Source organism: Meriones unguiculatus, chromosome 10, assembly GCF_030254825.1.
Source record: "Meriones unguiculatus strain TT.TT164.6M chromosome 10, Bangor_MerUng_6.1, whole genome shotgun sequence".
Classification (NCBI taxonomy): Eukaryota; Metazoa; Chordata; class Mammalia; order Rodentia; family Muridae; genus Meriones; species Meriones unguiculatus.
The window spans coordinates 70,626,406-70,649,194 of record NC_083358.1 but is presented as its reverse complement, the minus strand read 5'-3'; the positions used below and the strand labels follow the sequence as shown (position 1 = coordinate 70,649,194).

At 42.0% G+C, this 22,789-nt stretch overlaps 1 long non-coding RNA gene across 1 annotated transcript in view; it reads left to right on the top strand.

Annotated features, from left to right (window-relative positions):
• The first annotated feature begins 1,944 nt into the window (after positions 1–1,944).
• Positions 1,945–22,789, top strand: part of LOC132656885 (uncharacterized) — a 65,376-nt gene continuing 44,531 nt past the window's right edge. The window contains exon 1 of the long non-coding RNA XR_009594667.1: positions 1,945–2,043. This is a non-coding gene — a long non-coding RNA (uncharacterized LOC132656885). The remainder of the gene's footprint in view (positions 2,044–22,789) is intronic.

Genomic DNA, 22,789 nt, shown 5'->3' with positions numbered 1-22,789 from the left:
ATGCTTTTAGGGGTGACCATAAGTAGGTCTAAAAGCCGTGCTTGGGTCCTGGACTGTATAAAAAGGAGGAAGCTAGCTGGGTGCCAGCATTCATCTCTCTCTCTGCTTTCTGAGGAGAGCTGCCTATGACCAGCCACCTCAGCTCCTGGCATTGATGCTTTCTCCACCATGATGTGCCTTCTCCACTGTATGCATCCTTGAACCGTGAGGCCAAATCATCCCTTCCTATGTGAGAAAATTTTATCACAGCCATGGGAAAAGCAACTAATAAAAACATCTTGATTTGGATCCTCCCTAGCCTCAGGGATGATATCTTGAATGCAAGTGGGTTTAGGTGCAGCTCAGCCGTAAAGGGCTTGCCTAGTGGGGAGTCAGTTCACCCACCGTGTTGGTCCTGGTGTTTGAACTCAGGCTGTCAGTCTTGGCAGCAAACACCTTTACCAGCGGTGGCCATCTCACCAGCCTCTGCTGCTTTCCATTCACAAGAGCAGAATCTCTAAACAAACGGAAAATACAGAAAAGAGCAGGTGCCAGGGTGCTGATGTTTGGCCCTGTTCTGTTGAACACTGGTGGACTATTTCAATTCTATTGATTAGAGGTTATCGGAACCACTTCCCCCACAACGGGCTTCGTCCTCTCATTTACAACTTTCCTACTCACACCCCCCCCCCCCCATTCATCCAGAAGCCTCCTGAAAGAGAAGGAGGGAAGTGCGAGATTCAGGAGAGTCATGTTCCCTAACCTAAGCTTTCACCATTCTCCCACTGTTTCTTGCATGTGCCTTGTTGAATAAGCATGTAAAGCAAACGTGTGAAATCTCAAAATCATATACAGCCTTCCAGACTTCCTGGGATAACTGCCATTGTCGAGAAGCTTGTAGACGTAGATATACTTCCCTAGAACCGAACAGCTCAGAAAAACAGAATGAAAATACACCAAAAGAAGAATACAGCAAACAATAATAAGTTGTACATAACAGTACTTTGGGACCCACTGTAAGTTTGAAACAAACTCCAAGCCGCTGTATCTCTCTCCCAGAGCTCAACATCCTGATATATTTTCCTGAAACATTAGAGAATAATCTCAATCCCTAAATAGACCCCCACACACTAATGGCAGGAAAACAATTGCCCCTTTCCTCCTAGTGACCATGCTAACCTCCAAATAAAGACAGGAAAGAAGAATTTGCCCTCTTTGCTTTCTCAAGGACTCGGAAGTCAGAAGCAAACTGTGTGACAGGAAGAGCACATTGGGATCTTCTTACCAGGTGGGGGACTGGCATGTCAGCTCTGGCGTGGCAAAGCCCAGCTCTCCCTGGCTGTGCGAGCAGCTGTGCTTGCCTGGGCAGCGGCTGCAGGTCTAGCTCAGATGCCTCGAGGATAGAGCCTGTACCTCAAAGCCCTGGATTTTTGTATTCTGTGTTCCTCATTCTTAACCATTTGCTTGTGTTTCCCTCTTTGTAGAGCTTTGTGAAGATAGTTTCATTTTGACTCGCTTTTCTTTACAGTCATGTCTGTGAACTGGGAAGATTATTATATCCTTTAATACCTCTTCCTGGGCCAATGTGGCACTGTTCTCTAATGCTGAGGTTAAAATACTTTAAACTAGTAATTTTTTTGTAAAAATATATTATTGGTGATAATGATGAAAGACAACATGAAACTCTCTTTTGAGCTACCTCAGAGTTCTCCTTTCTTCCCTCCTTCTTTACTGCCCCTCAAATCTCCCCCCCCTTTCTTAGTCCCTTTTTTCCTTCCTTCCTTTCTTTCCTTTTTTTTTTTTCTTTTTCTTTTTAAAGATGATCTCAGCCTGGAATAAACATTCTTGCGAAACCAGCCAGGAGTTTTGCCAAGCATAGTGCAGAACACGTCAGCTGTTTTCTGGAAAATAATTGCCTCATGTGACAGTGTCTATTATTTTAATTAGTGCTGAGGCACGCCTCCAGGGCATTTCATCAAGTCAGGGTTTCTTACAGTGGCAACAGTGTTTTAGTTCCTGATATGCCAGTGAAGCAGATAGATGGCACCTGATGTTTTCGTACAGGTGAGCAAAATAATTGTTATGATCATTCATCCACAGCGTGAAGAAGTTATAAACATTTTTCGTTACCCAGAAGGCTTTGGGACAAGCAGCCAGGGTGCTTCAAATGCTCCAGTCACACACAGGAAATGTTAACCAAGCCCTCCGCTCTGGCTGTTTGGGGTGCTCTCTGCCACTAAGCTTCCTTGAACGTTCTGATCTGGGGTATTTGTAGTTCAGGATATGCACAGATATTTGTGTGCTAAACTCAAGAATCATTAATTCCAAGATCTGAAAGTTGCTCCGTGAGACCATAGTGAGAACACACATTGAGCAATCTGAAAATGTGTAGACCATGCTTTTTTAATAGTGGTAGGCTGGGGAACAGAAGCCCATTTCCTCTTGACAGCTGCTCCCTAGCATTGCTGTAGGATGAGAGGAAGACTAGGATAAAAGTGCTCGTCTGAGAAGATGGCTCACGGTTGTTGTGCTGTGTCTCACAGAAACATTCAGATTTTGGACTATAGCAAAACAAATGCTTGCACTGTGTTTGCTATGTGGCTGAAAACAGCTTGTTGTTTTTATTGTATAAGAGGCTTTGTTGGGGCTGGACGTGTGGACAGAGTTGTTTTTTAGGGGGCTGCAGTCACCAAGGTTGGTCATTCTGGGAAGGTGGGTGTTAGAATGGCCTTGGTGAGAAGAAGTCCTTCCTTCCTTCCTTCCTTCCTTCCTTCCTTCCTTCCTTCCTTCCTTTGCCTTTCTTTCTCTTTCTTTCTCTCTCTCTCTCTCTCTCCCCCCTCTCTCACTTCCTTTTTTTGTCAAAATAAATTACACCGCCAGCCAATGCCTGGACACTCTAAGGAGGTGTCAGTTGGGTACTGGAACCACATTCAAACAGATTCTGAAAACTACTCATCACCATTTGTGGGCTGGAAGGACTAGCACTATTTGCTTACTTTAGTGATTTAAAATGCCACATTGTCCTTTTCATCTGCCTTATTTCTCCATCCCTTTATGTGCACAAACAGCACAGCATTACTCAAAGGTCAGGATGCACTCTCTGCTTCGCTTCTCCTTAGAAACCTGGGCTCTACTGTCGTTGCTCTTGTTGTCACTCTCCAGTGCCTTGTCCCACTCTGTAACTAACAAGGCTCTACTTATGATTCTTTGTCTTGTTCTACATCTAGTGACAGGGACTTCTGCTGGGCTTCTCAGAGGAAGGGTTCAGGCTGCCCTGCTCCTTTGGAAATTGTGCTCTGGCCAGCTGGGTGCCCACTGCCGCCCCCTCCCCCCCATTATTGATATGCAGTCACTGATAAAAGTTGGAGAATAGTGAAGCTGTTTTTTTACCCTGCCTGTTGGGCATAGTGCTGCAGTGAGCGTGAATACACAGCTACCCCTGTGAGTGCCAACTTCATCACAGGTCAGCCATTCTACACACACACACACACACACCACACCACACCACAGGTGGCACTTGCATTCCTACTTATGTTGTAGGACTAATGGTTTAGAACCTGAGATACCTTCTAAGTGATACATCATGGATTTGTACTTGAGGGTGGAACAGACTGCTTTTTAGTTCACCGACAGAATAAATTAGTGAAAGCCTTTAGCCCCAGAAGCATGACAAAAAGGAGATGGAATGATAATATGAGCACCCATCTCCTGTTTTGTCATTGGAGGAAGTATGTAAATGAGTCTTGCATACATTTCTCTTTTTTTTTTCTACCACCAAGACTTAGCAAACTTGCTAATTGCTAATCATTTGTATATTCAAGGCACGTGGACTTTGTTTCTCACTGGACTTTTCATAGATGCAGAGGAAATCTAGGACAATCATTGCTAGGCTCAATACATCAACAAAGGAAACATGAAGTTGCTGTAACATTTTGCCTCTATTTGAGAACAAACCATGATCAAAGGTTTACTCGATCAATTTTGCAAAGCAAAATTTTTAAAAAAAGGTAGTAAAATTTTACTACTTTAGGACAAGGTTATGACTTTACCAGGTTTCTTTCTTTTTTAGAGAAATGGATGCCCTTGAACGCGAGCTTACAGTTTCCATTTGCAGAGCCCATTGAAGCAGAGTTCTATCGCCACCTCATGTCCAACTTCGGGATTCAACTGGCTAACTGTGCTTAGAGAGAGTGTAAGATTGGCCCAACCGCTAGGTGGCAGTATAGACTGTGTACGTTAAACACAGCTCAGAATGTAATAGTTAACAGCTTGACTCTTTTTAAATTATTTAATTTAATTTATATATTTATTACAATTTATTCACTTTGCATCCCAGCTGCAGCCCCCTTCCTCCTCTCCTCCCTGCCCCATCCACCTTCCCTCTTCTCCCCCTGTACCCTTTCCCTAGTCCCCTGAAAAGGGAGGACCTCCTCCCCTATACTCCAAGCAAGGACAATGCATGCAAAGGACCTAGACTCCCTGTTCAAAGGAAGCCCACTGGCTGCTCAGTTTCCAAGTGGGTTCCCTAGTAAGGGGACCAGGGGATGTCTCTAACATGAACTCGGTGTCTGGCTCTCTGATCACCTCCCTCTGGGGGGGGGGGGTACAGCCTTGCCAGGCCACAGAGGAAGATGATGCAGCCATCTTGACTCTTAAGGATTTGTTAAAAGTGCCAAGATATTTTTCTTTCCAGATTAAGTTTTTTGTTTTTTTGTTTGTTTGCTTTTAGCCCCATGAGTCATGAGAATCTTAAACACTTTAGATCTAACTTGTGAGTTGTGAAATTTTAAGGTTGTAAATAGTTCAGAGTAGATGCTTTTTTCATCAGCTCCACCCTCTCTCGTGTAATTCAAACTACCTCAATACGAAGACAAAAAAGCATTTGTGCAGATACTCAGTACAAAAACCCAACACCTCACCCACACAATCCAAAACGACAAAAGGAAGCCAACTTCCTAACTAACCAGACCAAACTAGATTTTAACTGTTTATAACAGGGCTTCACGGTTCTTAGAAAGTGCCGTGGTCTCTAACTTCTATCTTGTACATCATATCTAGTGTGAAATTTTACCTCATCACAAGGACGCTTGGCTGAGGTCAAGGCATCGGGACTAACTGTGGGTCGCGCCCCGCAACCCCCCTCCAAATAATAAAATAAGATGAAACAGTAAAAAAGGAACTCGACGGACAGAAAACTGTACGGTTTATTCTATGAGATGCTTTACATTTCTTTCGGTTTTAGTACCATCAACATTGGGGCCAGTAACTGTGGGAAGTGAAGATTATTCCATCTATTCCAATCATTGGAAACAGATATAATCAACGTATGTTCCTCACACACACAGAGGGATAAAACAAATCAATACCCCAAAGCCACCAAGCCTGGCCTGAGTTCAATACCCAGGACACACGTGGTCGAAGGGAAGAAGCCACTTTGGCATGTCCCTCTCCCATCTCTCCCTGCCTGCTGTGTGTGCCTGTGCACACCCACACAGACACATATAAATGCACTAATTATTAAAGAAACAATTTATGCCAGACATGGTGGTGCATGCCTTTGATCCCAGCACTCAGGAGACAGAGACAGGGGGATCTCTGTGAGTTCAAGGCCAGCCTGGTCTACAAGGTGAGTCTAGGACAGTCAGGGCTCTGTTACACAGAGAAACCCTGTCTTGAAAAACCAAATAAAATTAAAATTAAAACAAAACGATTTACGTCTAAGCATATCCAAACATCAAATAAAATGTGGAAGTTAGTATCAACATGATATATATCATCTGTGAAACAGAGTATCTATATCCTAATCGTAAGGATGAAACACATTCTACCTATGATGCCTACTCTAGTGTCTAAACTTTGTGTCTCTAATGTATTTTTGGTGGACATGGAATTATAGTGAGTCCACCTAGATACTGCTGATGGTGGAACCTTGTGGTGATTTGGATAAAAATGGCCCCTAGAGGCTCTTAGGGAGTAGCACTATTAGGAGGTGTGGCCCTGTTGGAGTAGGTGCGACCTTGTTGGAGGAGGTGGGCTTTGAGGCTTCAGAAGCTCAAGCCAGGTCCAAAGTCACTCTCTCTTAGCTCCTGATAATCTCAATAAGATTGTCAAGACTTGTGTATTTGCTAATAAACTATTAACAACTACACATATAGGACTCCCAGCTACCCCTCCAGCACCATGTTTGTCTGCTTGCTACCATGCTGATAATGGACTAAACCTTTGACCTGCCTCAGTTAAAGGTTTTCCTTTATGATAGCTGCTGTGGTCATGGTGTCTCTTCATAGAATTAGATTTCCCAACTCAGACAAATGGCAAGACTAACTGCCAAAACGCCTTCCCTGTGTTCTTTGCTATGATGTTGGCTGTTCTCGGAAGAAATGCACTCTCACAGTTTATCTGGGGCAATAACATTTGACATGCTCTAATTTTATTTTCTTATCAGCTTTTTGGTTTCTACTTCAAATGCTCATCATTCTTAATATTCAACTCCCAGTGTCTTTATCAGTGTACCTAGTTTCTTACTTTACTGGAACACTGGTTATCTGTTTCCAGGCCTATGCCACACTTCCTGAGATGCAGGCATTCCCCACCTCTTTCAGGTACGTAGCAGAGGACCACTTGTTCCTTTTCGCTCTCAAAGCCAGACTCCTGCCTGGAACTCTGATTCTCTTCCTTCACTCTGTCTCCACATGCCAGAATGTTGCTAGTCAGTCATCTCTTTCTGTCCCGTGTGTCTCACATACAGAACTTAGGTGTCTCTTCTTTCAGTTCTCTCTCATTAAAAAAACAAAACAGAAACCAAACCAACCAACCAACCAACCACCGACCAACCAACCAACCCACCAGCCAACCAATCAAAGAACAGTAGAAAGATTCTAATAACCATTTCTTCCAACCCCTGATAGGTCTTCTCCCTCCTCTGGATTCTTCCAGATGCCTCTGGTTGTACCTTCCCTTGTATCTACAAGAAAAACCATCTCCTCAATCGACACCTTGGAGTGGGCAACTATGTTGTCATTTCATTCACATGGTACACATACATGATGGCAAAACAGACATATAAATAAAACAATATGTTTAAAAAATTTAAAGAAGTTTTAAATTTGGTGTTTTCAGGGATCCACAGACCTCCTGGAATTGTGTATAGCACTTGGGTGTTTGTTATGTGTAATTTTCAGTGAGTAAGTCTACAACTCACAATTATTTTCAGTCACTTAATTCTCTCGAAAAGGTTAATAACCACTATTATCTGCTGTCTTCCCAAAGCGATCTTAGTGATAATTTAGTCACTTAAGCAAACACTTACTACGCAGAAGGGATAATGCTTTCAAGTGACGCTCAAGTCCGTTTGATAATCTCCACACAGGGAGCAAACAACTCATTGAGACTTATGTGACTTAACTAAGGAGGGTGCAGTGAGGAGCTATAGAGGTACCACAGTTTTCATTCCTATTCATTTGATGCTGACTCTCAAGCTTGTAACTCCAGCCAATATCTCCCAAGCTCTGGGTGATCACGAGCTCAACATTTGTAACATCAGCCCATTCATTCTTTCCCAGCCATTTCTCCTTTATTCGCTGCTTAGGGCCCATGCCATGGGCGCCATTATATGGCTTGCTTTTCTCTTCTCTCTTTAGCCAGTTTTCACTGTTACTGCATTTAGATCCATTTCTTCACTATTTCACATCAGCTGATTTTATGTAACAACTTATTTACCTGAAGTTCTTTGATGATGGAGACTTCACAGTGACAAATGGGCTAGAAGACTTTCAGAATCCCAAACCCTAGCCACCATTTTGCAACCAAAGTAGAATTTCCCTTCCTGAAAGGGGGATAGGGTCCTTCAGCCACACCATGTGTCCTGTTTACAGGGCTGGGTAGACTCTGTGCCCTTTAATTAGTTCCACATAAATATCAGTGAATATCACTTCTTATATTTTGACTTTTATAAAAATCAGGGAATGACTAATGGATATTTTGTTGTCTGTCAGATGCCTTGGAGCAATCATTTTGTTTGATAGTGTATGTGGTTTAAACAAAACAAAGCTTTTGAAAGTCCAAACTTAAAATTCAACTGAACAAAAAGGAAAATATTAATATCCCCTTACAGAAGTAGGGGTTTCCAACCCTGACTGTGTCTTGAGTAGACACCTCTGCGTTGAGGCCTGAGGAGCACTGGAGACAGTTTATAGATTTTTCTCTGAAACCAATTCTGGATTGGCTCCAGGATGAGGACAAACTCATCATCAAGATTCCAAAGTTCAAAGCTGCAGACCCATGCTTTGACAACTTTAATTTGGAAACATTTGAAGCAGAATTACACACAGGAAAAAAAAGTCTCTGATATCCATTCATGAAACTTCAGCAGTTGAAAGCTCTTAGTGACCCTTTGGAGGAAAATTATTGTTGAAATATTCCCCTAACTATAAAAAAATTACTGGCATGCTACTCAGAGTTGCTAGAGATAAGCCAGTTAAAACTTGGAGGCTAATCTGCCAAAAACCATGAATTTGTTTAGAGACCATAGAACTTAAGCAATCTTTCTTTCTTTGGTTACATGGTAGCACAATTGTGCATGGAGTCTAGTAGGATCACGAGATATTTATTTTCTTCTTCTTCTTTTTTTTTTTTCCCAAGGGAAATTGTACTTGAGTTATGAAGCAAAGACTGATATCTTTTGGCTCCTGATAATCTCAGTAGGATTGTCAAAGACTAGCTTATTTGGTTATAGACTATTAAAAACTACAGATGTAAGTTTCTATACAACCATCCAAGAAAGATGGATTTAACTAAAACAAGACTCCTTTGTCATCTAGCCTCCTGCTTCCTAGCTACAAACCAAGCAGCTGCATGGAAAGGGAGCACTCAGGAACTGAACAGGAGCACTTAGTCATGTCTCAATCACTTATAAAATGGTTCTTTCCCTTTTCCGATGACCTCATACCATCTTTGTTGAAATTTCAAACTCTATCCCATGAGGTACATCATGGGAAAAGCAAGGGACAGACACAAAACATCACTATGAGTGTGTGGGAGGAATGAGGAATGAAAAAGAAAACATGCATGTTTTAAGAACTTGAAAAAAAAAAATAGAGGACTGGCAAAATAGTTCAGTGGGTACAGGCCCTTGCCATCAAGGCTGGCAACTTGATTTCCAGTACCCACGTGATAGCTCAAGAGAACGGACTCCTGTAACTTACCTCTGATCTCTCAACAAGTACCGTGGCATGAATGCGCAGATATGCATGGACACAAGATAAAGAAAGTAATATGTAATTAAAAACAAAATGATCAAGTAGTACTTTTTAGAAAGTGTGAAAGTAAAGATGACCTGGAAATAATTAGAATAGTATTAAAAATGGAGGGCACTTTGATGCTCCTTGCCTTTCCTCACCTGTCTTCCCACAGGCATCCTTTGCTACATTTCTACACGTGAAGCTGCCTTGGTATGTGTTTTTCGTTGCTGGTACTTTTCTTTCAAACTCTTTGAACTAGCCCATAGTTTGCCTTTTCTACCCCTACTTCTCCAGAAGATCCCTGTAGGTCAGTGACCTGTTTTCTCATTTCATAGTCCATCTTCTCAGTGTCTCATGATTGCATTGGATATCCTTTGCATTTCCATGTTGTTTACATCAATGTGAAAAATAAAACACACCACTGTGTTCTGTTACCACTTACTGTTGTCTATTTAGGGTGGTATAAAAAAAAAATCACAGACCGGGTGGCACTTGAACAGTATTTATTTCTCCTAGATCTGCAAGATAGGAAATTGTCAGAGCCCTCCAGCAGAGTCAAATGGTTTCTGAGTGAGGACTGAAATAATTAAAGCAAGTCACACTACACATGGGATTGGCTCAAGAGGGCTGTCAGTAAGACTGCTGAGTGAGTTTATTCCACAATTCCTTTTTTTATAGGCAAAGTAAAAACAAGTCACATTAATACAAAAAGAAGTTCGTGGAACTGCCAAACTTCTTTCTAAAACTACTTCCCTATAGCAGATAAGGTCCAAGGTCACAGAAACAAGTTTTAAGGAACTTGGAAGAAGCTTTAAGGAACTTCTGCTTTTCACTGTCTCCAGGTGAAGGCCAAGGTGAAAACATGTTTTTCGATAAATAACAAAGCAGCTTGACAAACAAGCAGCTCTTCACAGAAAGTCTGGTAAAATCCAGTATTGTTCAAGATCTACTTCCTGCTTTCTAGGCTTTCTCAGAGAGTCCACATGTGGTGGGAGGACTAGAGAGCTGTGTTCTTTTCCTAAGGGCATGCTGCTGTACCCTTATCAAATGATAAAATGAAGAGACAATTTATTCCAATTACCAAACCCTAACCAATTACCAACACCTCTGCCATTAGTTCCTGTCAATATCATAACACTGGGAATTAGGATTTTAAAGTATGAAGTGACAAGGCAAATATCCCACAGCATAACATCGTGTTTTGTCACTAAGAAGCCAAAGCAACATTTATCCTAGTGACATTTGCTTTAGCTTTTAAGTTAGCCAACTCATTAGTTAACTAGGAGTTGTTTTTCATATGTTTATGTATTTACAGCTTGGCTTGCTTTAATTCCTCTGAAATTAAGAAGGCTCAGAAAATTCCTTTACATAACGAGATAAGGAAAGCAGAACAAAGAGAAAATGATATCAAAAATCAGGAGAAGGTGGAGATGCTGTCAGTGTCTGAAAAATGCTCAGAAAAAAGCTTCAGAGGCAGATCTTGGGGTTAAGTTTGCCTATTCTAGGGTCTCAAAGCCTGGAAACTCAGGTCAAATCTTATGGGTCTTGCATTCAGAGCCTCTTCACTTTTAGCACACCTGGACCTGGACTCTCTTTTTCTTTCTTATAGACACCAGATCATTGCTATCACAAGCTTGAAACACGGAAGGGAGTGTGATTTGGAACTTAACACCCAAGTAGGAAAAGCACCCTAGGATAGCTGGGGCAGCTCAGGTGTCCTGTTGACCTGAAGGACCACAGTTGGAGCTCTACTTTCCCCTAAGCCTTCTTCACTCACCGCACCCTTCTAGGCTGAGCTGGCTGAACCGCCCTTAGCTTGTAAGGTGTGTCTGTGTCTCCAGCATGTGTTCTCAGGGCAGTCAAAAGTTTTCCTTGCTAGTTTACAAGGCTCCAACAGAGAGCAAAGCCAAAGCCATAGTGGGCAAATGGGATTAAGAAGGAACCTTTGAGGTCGTGTGGTTTCTCCTCCTCTGTACTGTTCCATCCAGGTGACGGGGGATATGGGGGGCCAGGTGGGTGGGGGAAGGCTGAAGAGAAAGACAGGGGGATGGGGGAAGGAGAAAGAAAGGGGGGAGGGAAGAAAAGGAAAGGGAAGGAGAGAGAAAGGTCATATTTCGGTGTGAGGGTGACTGAATTTATGGTTTCTTCTCAAGAACCCTTACAGAAAATATTTATCTCAAAAGCTCACATTTGCATTGTACCAAAGTAGAATACCAAAAAGATAAAATAATGCTATATCAGCTCGTAATTTTGGGTAAGTATGGTTCTTTCAAAAATGAGGCTGACTGCACTGTGAGTCTGACCAGATTAGAGCACGCTCTGAGAAATTTCACGTTAGTAAGAAAAGACCTTAAATAGACAACAACAAAAAAATTTTTAAATTAGGCATCTCATTGACTGAGAGCAGTTATTCAGTCTCTACAGGTAAAACATTATTGTGCTCAAAGTCTCAAACTGGGTCAGGAAATTCTGGCTCATTGCTCTAAAGATAGAACTGAGCAAAGCAGTTGGGAATTTCCTGGGAGTTGATTTGGACTCCATCATGTCACTCAGCATCAACACTGTGAACTTTCACCCTGGGGCCAGCATCACTGGTGTGATTCCAGAGTGGTCCACCTTCGGCACAAGCATTCACTTGTGACATTACACACACTCCAAGCTTTTCCGTATCCTAAAGGATTTACAACAAAGCATTGCCAGGCAGCCGGCATGATGTCAGGTGCAGGGGGACCAGGGGTATACAAACTAAGATAAGATGGCATTCTTTAAAAGGGCAGGTGAATTGTAACAGGGTATTACTTTGAAAGGACTTGCATGAGGGGGAGGGGGACACACTTATCTTGCAGACTGGGTTCCCTTTGGATTAGCACCTTTAATTACTTCCGCTCTTCACCCTGGAGCTTTTGAATCTTATCTTCTAGGCTCTCGGCTTGGCTCTTAGACACTTCAGACTCAATTGCTCCCTCTGCCTGGGTCTTAATTATTTTGTTTGTTTGCCCAACTGGAATTCCTACCTGCCTCTTCCTTTAATACTTCTCTGATGTCCCATCTTGATCTTGAGGCTCTTTCTTTGCAAAGAAGTTTGAAAGTGAGTGATTCCCTTATAAAAATCTGTCAACATAATAGAGCAAATGTAAGATGCTGAGAATAAGGGGTGGGGCCAGAGAGCTTGGGGTGAAAGACTAGGATTCAGTGGCTGCAACTGCTGGCCTTGACCACTCAGTCCCAACACACCAATGAAAGGGACAAGTGATGGGGAAAGCAGAGAAAGGTGATTTGGTCAACATAACCACACTGAGAAGAAAAACAGCTAAAGGAAGAGTGCCCCTCCCCCGCATCTTTAAAGTACCTACATGAGCTTTAGTTTTTGTTTTGTTTTGTTTTTCTGAGACAGAGTTTCTCCGTGTAACCACCTTGGCTGTCCAGGATCTCTCTCTGTAGACCAGGCAGTCCTTGAAATCAGAGATCCGCCTGCCTCTGCCTCCTCAGTGCTGGGATTAAAGGTGTGTGCTATCACGGCCTGGTGAACTTTAGGTTTAAACAGATGATTTGGACAGTGGGGCAAGATTTGTACAAAACTGAACAGCTCCCATCAAAGTGTGTTCTGGTTGAGCTCTTCCGGGTGCTCGTATGAAGTCCTTGTTCCTGTCATCAGTTGTGGAGATCAATCACAAGATAACTACCATGGTTTTAAAGTATCTTCACCAAGGGGGAAGTCTGTCTTCACAATCCGGAGGTTTTGTAGATCTGGAAATCCTAAGGTCAGTGCAGATTTAAGACCAAGACCTATCTATGTGCCTTCGAGCAAAGTAAAGGAGACTGAGGCAAAGCAAAGGTATCAATCTCTAGGGCTGTTATCCTGTATCTAAGTTACCTGTGACCCAAGTAGAGGCTAATGATTTTCACAAAAGCACCTTCTGTGTGTCTCTCTCGGGGAGCTAAGAAGGTAGAATTCCTGTTAGTGTCTTACTTTCTTGGCAGGATGCCTTTTAGGCTCTGGGAATTATGTGGTTGGCTTCCTAGGAAACCTATGAAGATGCGTGAGAGAGCAAGGGAAAAAGAACTAGGGAAGACTGTCAGGAGATTCTGGCATTAGCTGAGATTGGAACTAGTGAGAGTCTAAGTGTAGCACCTGAAAGAGGAGATGAGGACAAGTTTTGAGAAGTGATCAAGAACACCTGAAAATCCATTAGTGTGGAAGACTTGAGACATAGTAAGGCCAGAAAGCAGAGATGGGCAAGAGAGAGGGGATCACTGGGGAAAGTAAGACGATACTGAATTTTGATTTAGAGACTTGGACACGTAAGTGAACACCATCAGGGTACAGTTGGGGACTTTAAGAGACACCGAAAAAAGGAGAGAAAATGGGTGGAGTCCCAGTAGCTGTGGAAATGGCAACCTACAAAGAGAAGGTGCAGGTTAGACTTGTTGGAGAAGAGACAAGGTCAAATACCTGAGGATATTACTCGGTTGTTGATGGAATTTCTGTGAAGGTTTAGGTCATATGTTATCACACATTAGGATGAGATCTAAGTCTAGCTGGCTGTCAGCCCTGCTGCTTGGAAAGGCCATGACACTAAGGGTTATACCTTGTGTGATTTCAGACCTTTCCTCCTGGTTCTTGTCAGCCTAGAGCCAGAATGGAATGTCCTGAGGTCAGCCTCCCTCAGGAGAATGACAGGAACAGTACATGCTCTTGCATCTTGGGAAGGAGAGTAAAGTGTTCACTTTAACTTAAACCCGTTTTTCAGTTTCTGTGCTGAAATTCCATTTGCCCAGTAGGTTGGCTTGGTGAGACTCACTTTTGATTCTGACAAGATGCCCTACCCTGTTAGAGATGTGTTTGATGAGACACATTATATAATTGTATGGTGGGAAACATTTCAAAATTTTCTAAGTGTCTTCTCAAAAAAAGAAAAGAAAAGAAAAAAGAAAGAAAGAAAAAACAAAAAAACATTAAGAGAATTTTCTCCTTCTTCATTGGACATACACACAGAAGAAGCCTTTACAAAGAAGATTTTTGTTCAAGCTATTAGTTTTCACAATTTTCTTATTCATTTAACGGATGGTAGGAGGTTTATTAGTTATGAATGTCTTGTTGTTTGTGATGAGCTGCCTAATTTGTGCAGTTTCCTGTTAGAAATGTTTGGTATAGAGTTTCTCGGCTTGGTTTGCATGATGAGTGACACTGGGGTGTGGTGGAGTTAAGTAACAGCGGTGCTGGCCAAGTGCTGAAGGTAGATCATTATCCAAGAACTGGCTTAGTTAGCTGGATAAAGGCACCGCTCATGGATGAAAAGGAAGCAGGGTGGAAAGGAGATCTGGAAACATGAAGAGAGGAGCCCAACCCGACCAAACCCATAGTCTGCTCTACAAAAGGTTCCTGGAAAAGGCCAAAAAGAGCCTCGAAATTCACTCTCAAGATGTAATCTCTGTACCACTTTAATATTAATAGCATTTTCATTTCTTCAGAATGATAAGATCTCTGTGATGACTCCTTATTTCTCTTCTAAAATTAAGTGCTAATCCAAGTGTTAATTGGAGCCTTTCCTGTTTGGCTTATACATTAAAGTGCCTATTAGACATTTAAATAGACTTTCCTTCAGATTGTAATCTTGGTTGTGAAATATGGTGTGACTCATGTGTCTGTCCACAAGTTGTACTTTAAGAAATTGATAATAAGTACCTTGAGGCCAGGAAATGCTAGCTTTTCATTCATCTCTGCATCCATCCATCCATCCATCCATCCATCCATCCATCCATCCATCCACTCACCCACCCATCCATCCATCCATCCACTCACCCACCCAATCATCCATCCATCCATCCATCCATCCATCCACTCACTCACTCATCCATCCATCCATACACCCAACCATCCATCCATCCATCCATCCATCCATCCATCCATCCCTCCATCCATCCATCTATCTATCCATCTCTTGAGTGCTGGAATCCCTGCATGTTTTAGGCATTGTGATAGGCTTGGGATGGAAGGCAGATCTTTCCCTCTGGGGCTCAGCTCCATGAGGGCAAGGGTCCCCACCTATGCTGTGTGTAAAAAGCACATGGGGGAACTGTCCCACTTGTAAGAATTTTGTCTTCTTCCTGTTGGAGTCTGACCTAGATACAGCCATATGGTTTCAGAGTTTTCAAGGTTTTATTATTATTATTGGCAAACAAACTAAGAGTTATTAAGTTAAGCTAGTAGAGCTACTCTTCATCAAGTCTTTATTTGTTTGTGTTTTGATACAAGGCTTTGCTATAGAGCCCAGACTGCTAGTGAACTCAAATTTTGTGTCAGTTTCTAGAGTTCAGGGATTACGACAGGCATGTGCCAAAAGCAGGCTATCTCAGGTCTTAAAATAAGCAAACATCAACAACCAAAAAGACTTGTCATGGTAGAGAGAAGAGACTGTGCACACTTTGCTCCATTTCATCCTTTATAACATCCAGTTCAGAACAACAACAACAACAAAAAAAAAATTTTTTTTTTTTTTAAATTTCAAAGAGAACTTTGAAGGGTATTTTTTCTTATTATTTATTTAGGTTTTTTGAGACAGGGTTTCTCTGTGTAGCTCTGGCTGTCCTGGAACTTGCTTTACAGATCAGGCTGGCCTTGAACTTGAGAGTTTTCCCTACCATTGTTTCCCAAGTGCTGGGGTTAAAGGTGTGCTCCTCCATGCCAGGCTATGAAGAGTGTTTTTTAAAAAAATGATTTAGTTATTGCCCTATCTATTCATTTATCTATCGATTGATCTCTGTATCTATCTATCTATCTATCTATCTATCTATCTATGTATCATCTATTTATCTATCTGTCATCTGTATCTATCTTTAGTTTCTTGATTTTGTTGGATAAAAGTTAATTCATCTTTTCATGGGTGAAATGTTTCCTGTGGTATTTAGATGCACTTAGTATGTATGCTTTTTTTTTACTTTGAAAAACTTGACTTAAAAAAAATCAATTTTCCTAGTTTATTCATATAGTTTTATAAATTGTATCATGTAAAATTATTTTAATTTACTTCATATGTTAAAATTTTAATTGCGACGGCCATCAGATGGCCACCCATTGTTAAACAATAAGCCTCCGGTTTGGAAAGAACATTTAAAACGTTCTCTTTGGCAATACCATGACTCTGTGTGTCTTTTCGGAGACAAGCCATGAGCTCAGACCCTTGACCTGGAAGCTGGTCTCTCCCCCTAAGTTCATATAAGAGCATGATGGCCTCCTCCTTGCAGTAAACATCAGAGCCCAAGGGGCTGCCAACCGCCCAGTTCATAGACCAGAGTTATGCTGGGGGAAGCCTTTTAGGGAGGACACTTGAATCATAGCAGGAACTTTGCAGTTCATGAATTCTCTTTAGAAATACTACCTATGAAACAATTCTTTGGGCAGTTTCAGAGGAAAATCTGCAAGGAAGAACTTTGTATGGGAAAATGACTTTGTAGGATGGATCAGGTGTTTGTCTCTTGCTTTGTAGCCTCGGCCCTCAGTTCCAGGTGTCCCTTTGACTAAGAGGATGTAAAGAGAAGGGACATATAGGACTTGTTGCTTCTGCCTTCTTCAATCTTTTCTTTCTCCCCATTGACTGGAATGTGGAAATGATGATAAGCTGCCTTGGACCATGTGAATAAAGACAAAAATAAAAGGAGTCAGGGGCCCTGGTGGATCAGAACACGTGACATTTTCAGCCTTCCATAAGTGTGTGCACCTACATATGTGCATGCATGTACATCACGCTAACACACATACACGGATGCATAAACATACACAATAAAGGTGCGTATTTATTAGCTGTATTTTCTGGGACACCTTTGTTGATATTCCCACATGGAGGTACCTGTTCTCTATGGTTGCCCTGACTAGCCTTTGTACTTTTCTTTTATAATAATAATACCATCTCTACTTTGTTGAAGTATATAGATCATAACAGATACTTCAAAGTTATGGTGTAACTCTGGGAAAAAACAGAACAAGCTCCACCCCCAAAAAAACACATGAGTGCAGCGCAGGTGCGTATCCCCCCAAAAAAAACAACAAAAAAAAAACATGGGGGGGCCTAAGATCTAGGACTCTATTTTTTTTTTCATATCATTTCTCTGTAATTGATTGAGCTATATTGTCTTTTAGGCTAACTTTTGTCTCTGCTAGGACCACCATAACAAAATAGTAGAGAATGGATGACTTAAAAAATGTATTTCCTCCTCTTTTGGAGGCTGGATGTCTATGATCAATGTAGCAGCAGGACTGGTTTCTGGGGAGGCCTCTTTCCTTGGTTTGTAGATGGCTGCCTCACTTCTCATGGCAGCCCTACCTGTGCAGTTAGTCCTGTTGTCTCTCTGTTATAAGGACACCAATCTAATTGGAGTTGGGGCCCATTCTATTTGACGTTGAAGTTTAATGACCACTTCACATGCTCAGTTTCCAAACACTGTACTGTGAAAGGTTATGTTTCTGCTCAGGAATCTGGGACACATATATTCAGCTGATAACTGACAGCACCGTAGGGGACATGGAGATGGCTGAATAAAGCTTATCGCAAGACAAGGCTTCAAAACAGAAATCGCTGAGTGTCTGAGCACTTGCACTTGGGCCATAAAGTCAAAAATTGTGAGATGGAGTCTTTGTTCTGGATCTCAACCAGTGAGTGGCCTGGCTAAGTGAGTCATCCACCCATTAAATCATCCACAGTAAAGGGAATTTAGTAATGAAGTATTTGTGAAGCATACTGAGCACAAATTAAAGCTTGTACTGAATTAATGCTTGATGAACAGTAATGCCTAATAAGTTTTAATTTTGTTTTTCAAGACAGGGTTCTTCTGTGTAGCCCTGGCTGTCCTGGCACTCACTCTATAAAACGGACTAGCCTTGAATTCACAGAGATCCTCCTGCCTCTGCCTCCATGTACTTGGATTAAAGGTGTGTGCCACCACTGCCTGGCTCTAATAAGTTTTGATTCAGCACGCTCTATCAAAATTTTTCTGTTATAAAATGTAACCCCTCAGCCTCCTGTCAGCCTCTCAACGGTCTGCTTTGTAAGCTTCCTCACTCTCAACCTATCCCTCCACCTGCCCCGTGTGCTGCCATTCTCTCTCTCACATATTTCTGGAGTCTTCCAGAAAAATGTCCTAAACAGCTGAACCCATCTCAAGTGTCCTGTGTCTGGTTGTTTGCTTGGATGACTGACATGAACTCAAGGAAACGTGATGGCTCTCAGAGACCCACCTTCTAATTAGCAATGAATACAGAACAACCTGTCCTATGTTTTTTTTTTTTCTCCTTCTTAGCCTTGTTCCCACATATCTAGGAATTCAGCTCAAATATTTGTGCTCAACCCACCTGACAAGCAAGCCTCATTAAGTTAAAAAAAAGTACTATTGGCATGAGACATAGGTGAAAGATTACTTTCATGTTGTGATTTATAGATAGAGCCCCTTCCTGTGCTGACAGGGCGTGTCACATTCAAGCTCACATACGTCTGAGGGGAAAAATTTTAACCAAGCAAACCTAAAATGGGGAAGATTATAAAGAATACTATGAAGTGTGAAACTTGATGCTTACAAAACTGTACTCTCTAGTATGTTCCATGGTATCCATTGCACAACTGTGTCATGAGTCTCTTGAATTGAGACTCAGGCTGCCTGATCCTCCATTTCTAATATTTCTGTTTTAAAACGGGAATAATGATGATAGTCCCACTTTTCTCACTTTAAAAGCAACTGTCAGCTGGGTGTGGTGGTGCATGCCTGTAAATCCCAGCACTTGGGGAGGCAGAGGCAGACAGTTCTCTTTGAGTTTGAGGCCAACCTGGTTTACAAAGCAAGTCTAGGACAGCTAAGGCTACACAGAGAAACCCTGTCTCAAAAATAAACAAACAAGCAAACAAACAAACCCTGAGTGTCAAACACAGTAACATGCAGAAAAAATTTTAATGCTCTGTCTGAGATGCCCTTTCCTTCAACTGCCTGAGATATCAACTCACTTTTAAGGTAGACTAACTATCATCTCTACGGCCCTGTCCTTTTCCCTTATCATAATTATTGGCAAGGAGAGAAGGGAGTTTTTCTACATCCAGCCACCAAGGCTTAACTGGATGGATGTTAAAAGAGTTTAGGTAATTTCCACACGCCTCACAGGTAACAGTCAACCAGTACTTTTCTAATTTGGGGATTAGAAAATCCACCAGGACACAGAGCATCATTCTCGTTCATGCTCGCCATACTTCCTTTCAGCGCGTATGGAAAACACATAGTACAGAGTTAGATGAGCAAGCTTTCAGTCTTGAGTCTGTGGCTGTCTACCGTTCGAACTTGAGAAGCCTCTTTACCTGTGGAAATGGAGAGTCATGAACCTGCTGCACAGAGACAGAAAGACCAGCGCCGCAGGGTGCCCAGCAAGTTGTGGGTCCTCAGGGCAGGAGTATCACTGTGACAGTTGTTATGCTATTGTCACTGCCACCTCTGCAGATAAGGCAATCTCTACCCAAGTAGGTTCCGCCAGTGATCCCCCAGAGAGTTGTTTTGTTGTTTTGGGAGACCTTGTCAGCACAAAATAAAGCCATGGGGCAAAGCCTTCGAAAGGGAAAAAGTGAAAGGGGAGGAAGGAGAAAGCAAGGACCTTTGTACTATTTCTAGGGTTTTCTTTAAAAAAAAATTTTTTTTTTTTATTACATTTGTTCTGAATTTGGCGTTTCTGCATAAAATCCACCAACTTTTATATTAATTTCTAACAGAGTGAAATCAGGATTCTGGAACATCTTTTGTGCAAGATCTTTGTTTTGGGGTCATGATTTTACACATGATTTTCTGCAGTCAGACAAGGAAGCAGGAAGTCTGGACTGTAAACGTTGGGCAGGCAAATGACACCTACCGTGTGTGCGGAGGTAGGAGATGGATTACTGTGTTCACCTGACCCAGAGTGCAAGCGAGCCTGACCCTGGATTTCTTTGGGTCAGCTCTCACAGGAGAGAACAAGACCAGGCATCATCTGAACAGGAACACTTGGAGGCAGGGTGAGAGGGAGTCACCTCTGAACAGTTGAGTTGGGTCTGCAACTGTTTTTGTTTGCTTGTTTGTATTAATAAAATTAATCTCCTTGGCTTCCTTTTAGCTTTGCTTTGTTTTGCTTTGTTTTGAATTATCTTACAAAGTAATGTGCTTCCTTATGCCTTTTCCATTCATACTTAGTTTGGGGTGGGTTTGTCCCAGTCTTCTTTCCACTCATTTCCTGGCCTCGCTGTGGCCTTGCACCACCAACACTCCGCTTTCACTGGTGTACTCCTCAGTCCTGTCCACTGAAGTGTCTTTTTCCCCACCTTGTGGGCCTCTTGGAAGTTTCCTGACCCCTGCCCACACTTCTTCCCCTATACATACACACATACAACAACTAAAAAGGAGAATCCGCATATGAGAGGAAATATTTTTTTTTTAAATTTCTAAGTTTTAGTTTACCTTACTTTATATCATAAGTTTCAGTTTCAACCATTGTCCTACGAATTTCATAATTTCAGCTTCCTTTACAGCTGAATGGAATTTCATTTCTGTAAATGTAGCACATTTTTATCCTCCATTCATCTGTTGATGAGCCTCTAGGCTGTTTCGATTTCCTTGCCATTGTGAACAGAGCAGAAATAAACATGAATGCACAAGTGTATCTTCGGCAGGATGTAGAGTTCTTTGAGTAAATGGTACGACTGGGTCCCATGCTAATTCTGCTTTTAGTCTTTTTGAGAAGCCTTCTGACTGGTTTCCATGGTGGCTGCGCCAGTTTGCACCAGTTTACGCCTTCACCAAGAGTGTGTAAAGGTTCATCTTCTTCCCCCATAACCTCACCCACGATGCCACTTATGTGATGGATGATTGGCATTCTGAATGGGGCGGCACAGACTCTCTAGTTTTAGTTTGCATTTCCCTGAGGAATGCTGAACAGTTCTCCCAATATTTCCTGGTCATTTGTATTTCTTCTTTTGAGAGATGTCTGTTGGTTGGCAGGTGTCCAGATTCAATTTTTATAATTCTTCATATACTCTAGATATTAACTGCTTGTCTGGAATCCAGCTGGCCAAGGTTTCCGCTACTCTGTATTCTTTATGTTTTGAATTTATTCTGCTGTGTAGAAGCTTTTTAATTTTCTGTAATCCCATTTGTCAGTCTGGCGGCCTTTTTCCTGTGCTATTGAGAGCTGCTATGCCAAAAGTCATTGCCTCTATCTGTAACTTGGAGTATAGTCCCTATGCTTTTCTTGAAAAGTTCCAGGTTTTAGGTTGAGTTCTTTGATCTACTTTGAATTGTTTTCTGTGCAGTGCGAGAGATGTAGGTCTAATTCCATTGTTCTGCAGGTAAATTTCCCGTTTCCACTTTGTCTTTTCGTTTCTGATTTTTTTCTTCAGCCTGTGTCGTCTTTTTGCAGGCCTATTTTTTTGTGATAGGTCAAGTAGAATTTTGTTTTGGTTTACTCACTCATCGTGGTGAAATTCCATTTTCAGTCTGTGTAGTTCTAAGTTCTAAGTGGCACACCAACGTTTAATTAGGTTTACACAGGAGACAAAGAACCTCTCTGAGAGACTGGTGATGTGGTCAGGACGTTTCTAAATTCTGACGGGATAAATTTACCCTCGTTTGAAACACTTTGCTTCCTGGAATTGCTCTTGCAAACACTACCGTTGCTGTGAAAGAAAACCTGTGCTTCGATTTTATGATGTGAATGATTGTATTTCTGTATCCCAAGTCAGCCTGTGACCCCATTAAACAGGATCTCAGTGCCTTAGATAAAGGGAGCTTGTGTCCCCCACCTCTACCTGTATTTGCTTCTTTCTGTTTCAGCGTTAGAGTGTTTTTTTTTTTTTTTTTTTGGCAGGTGGGCGTGGCCACAGAAAGTTGTATTCCCCCTTGGCCTTCCCCACACTTGTGTTTCAGCTCCAGAAATAACGAATCACTGCCATTCCTTTCCGCTCAGCAATGCTGACTTGCACTTCGCCGCCCTTGGTTGTTTGTACTTGTCATTGCCATAACCTTTTCCTGCTCTTCCGTACCCCATGTCCACACGGCAAAGTTGTACTGATTCATAACTTAGACATACAAAAAAACTTTATCAGTTTTAGATATAGTAACTTTTGGGAGAGCGATGCGGGCATGCAGTTATCCCCATGGTTGTGATGGGAAATTTCACCCTTCCTCAAATCTTCTGCCTCCCCCTTCCCCAGTGCTTTTTCTGTCCCTTGCCCATCTCATGACAACTGCTGACCTGCTTTCTGTCATCTTGATTTTGCCCTTTTTTGGAATTTTGCTTAGGTCGGATAATTTTATCACTAGACTTTCTAAAGGACCACAGAAATGACTGTGCGGCATTTTCTCCTTATCGCAATGTGTTTGCACATTATCCATGTTGTTTTCTGTAGTTGTGACTGCCAAAAAGTCTATAGTTATATAAATGTGTCATATTTTCTTTCTTTTTTTGTTAGCCCATGCAATGGTTGATGGGCAGGTAGCATTCAGTCTTCAAACATTCCCCAGCTCTTCTCCTGGCCCCCAGTTCTGCTCCACAAAGCCAGATAAACTTAACATTT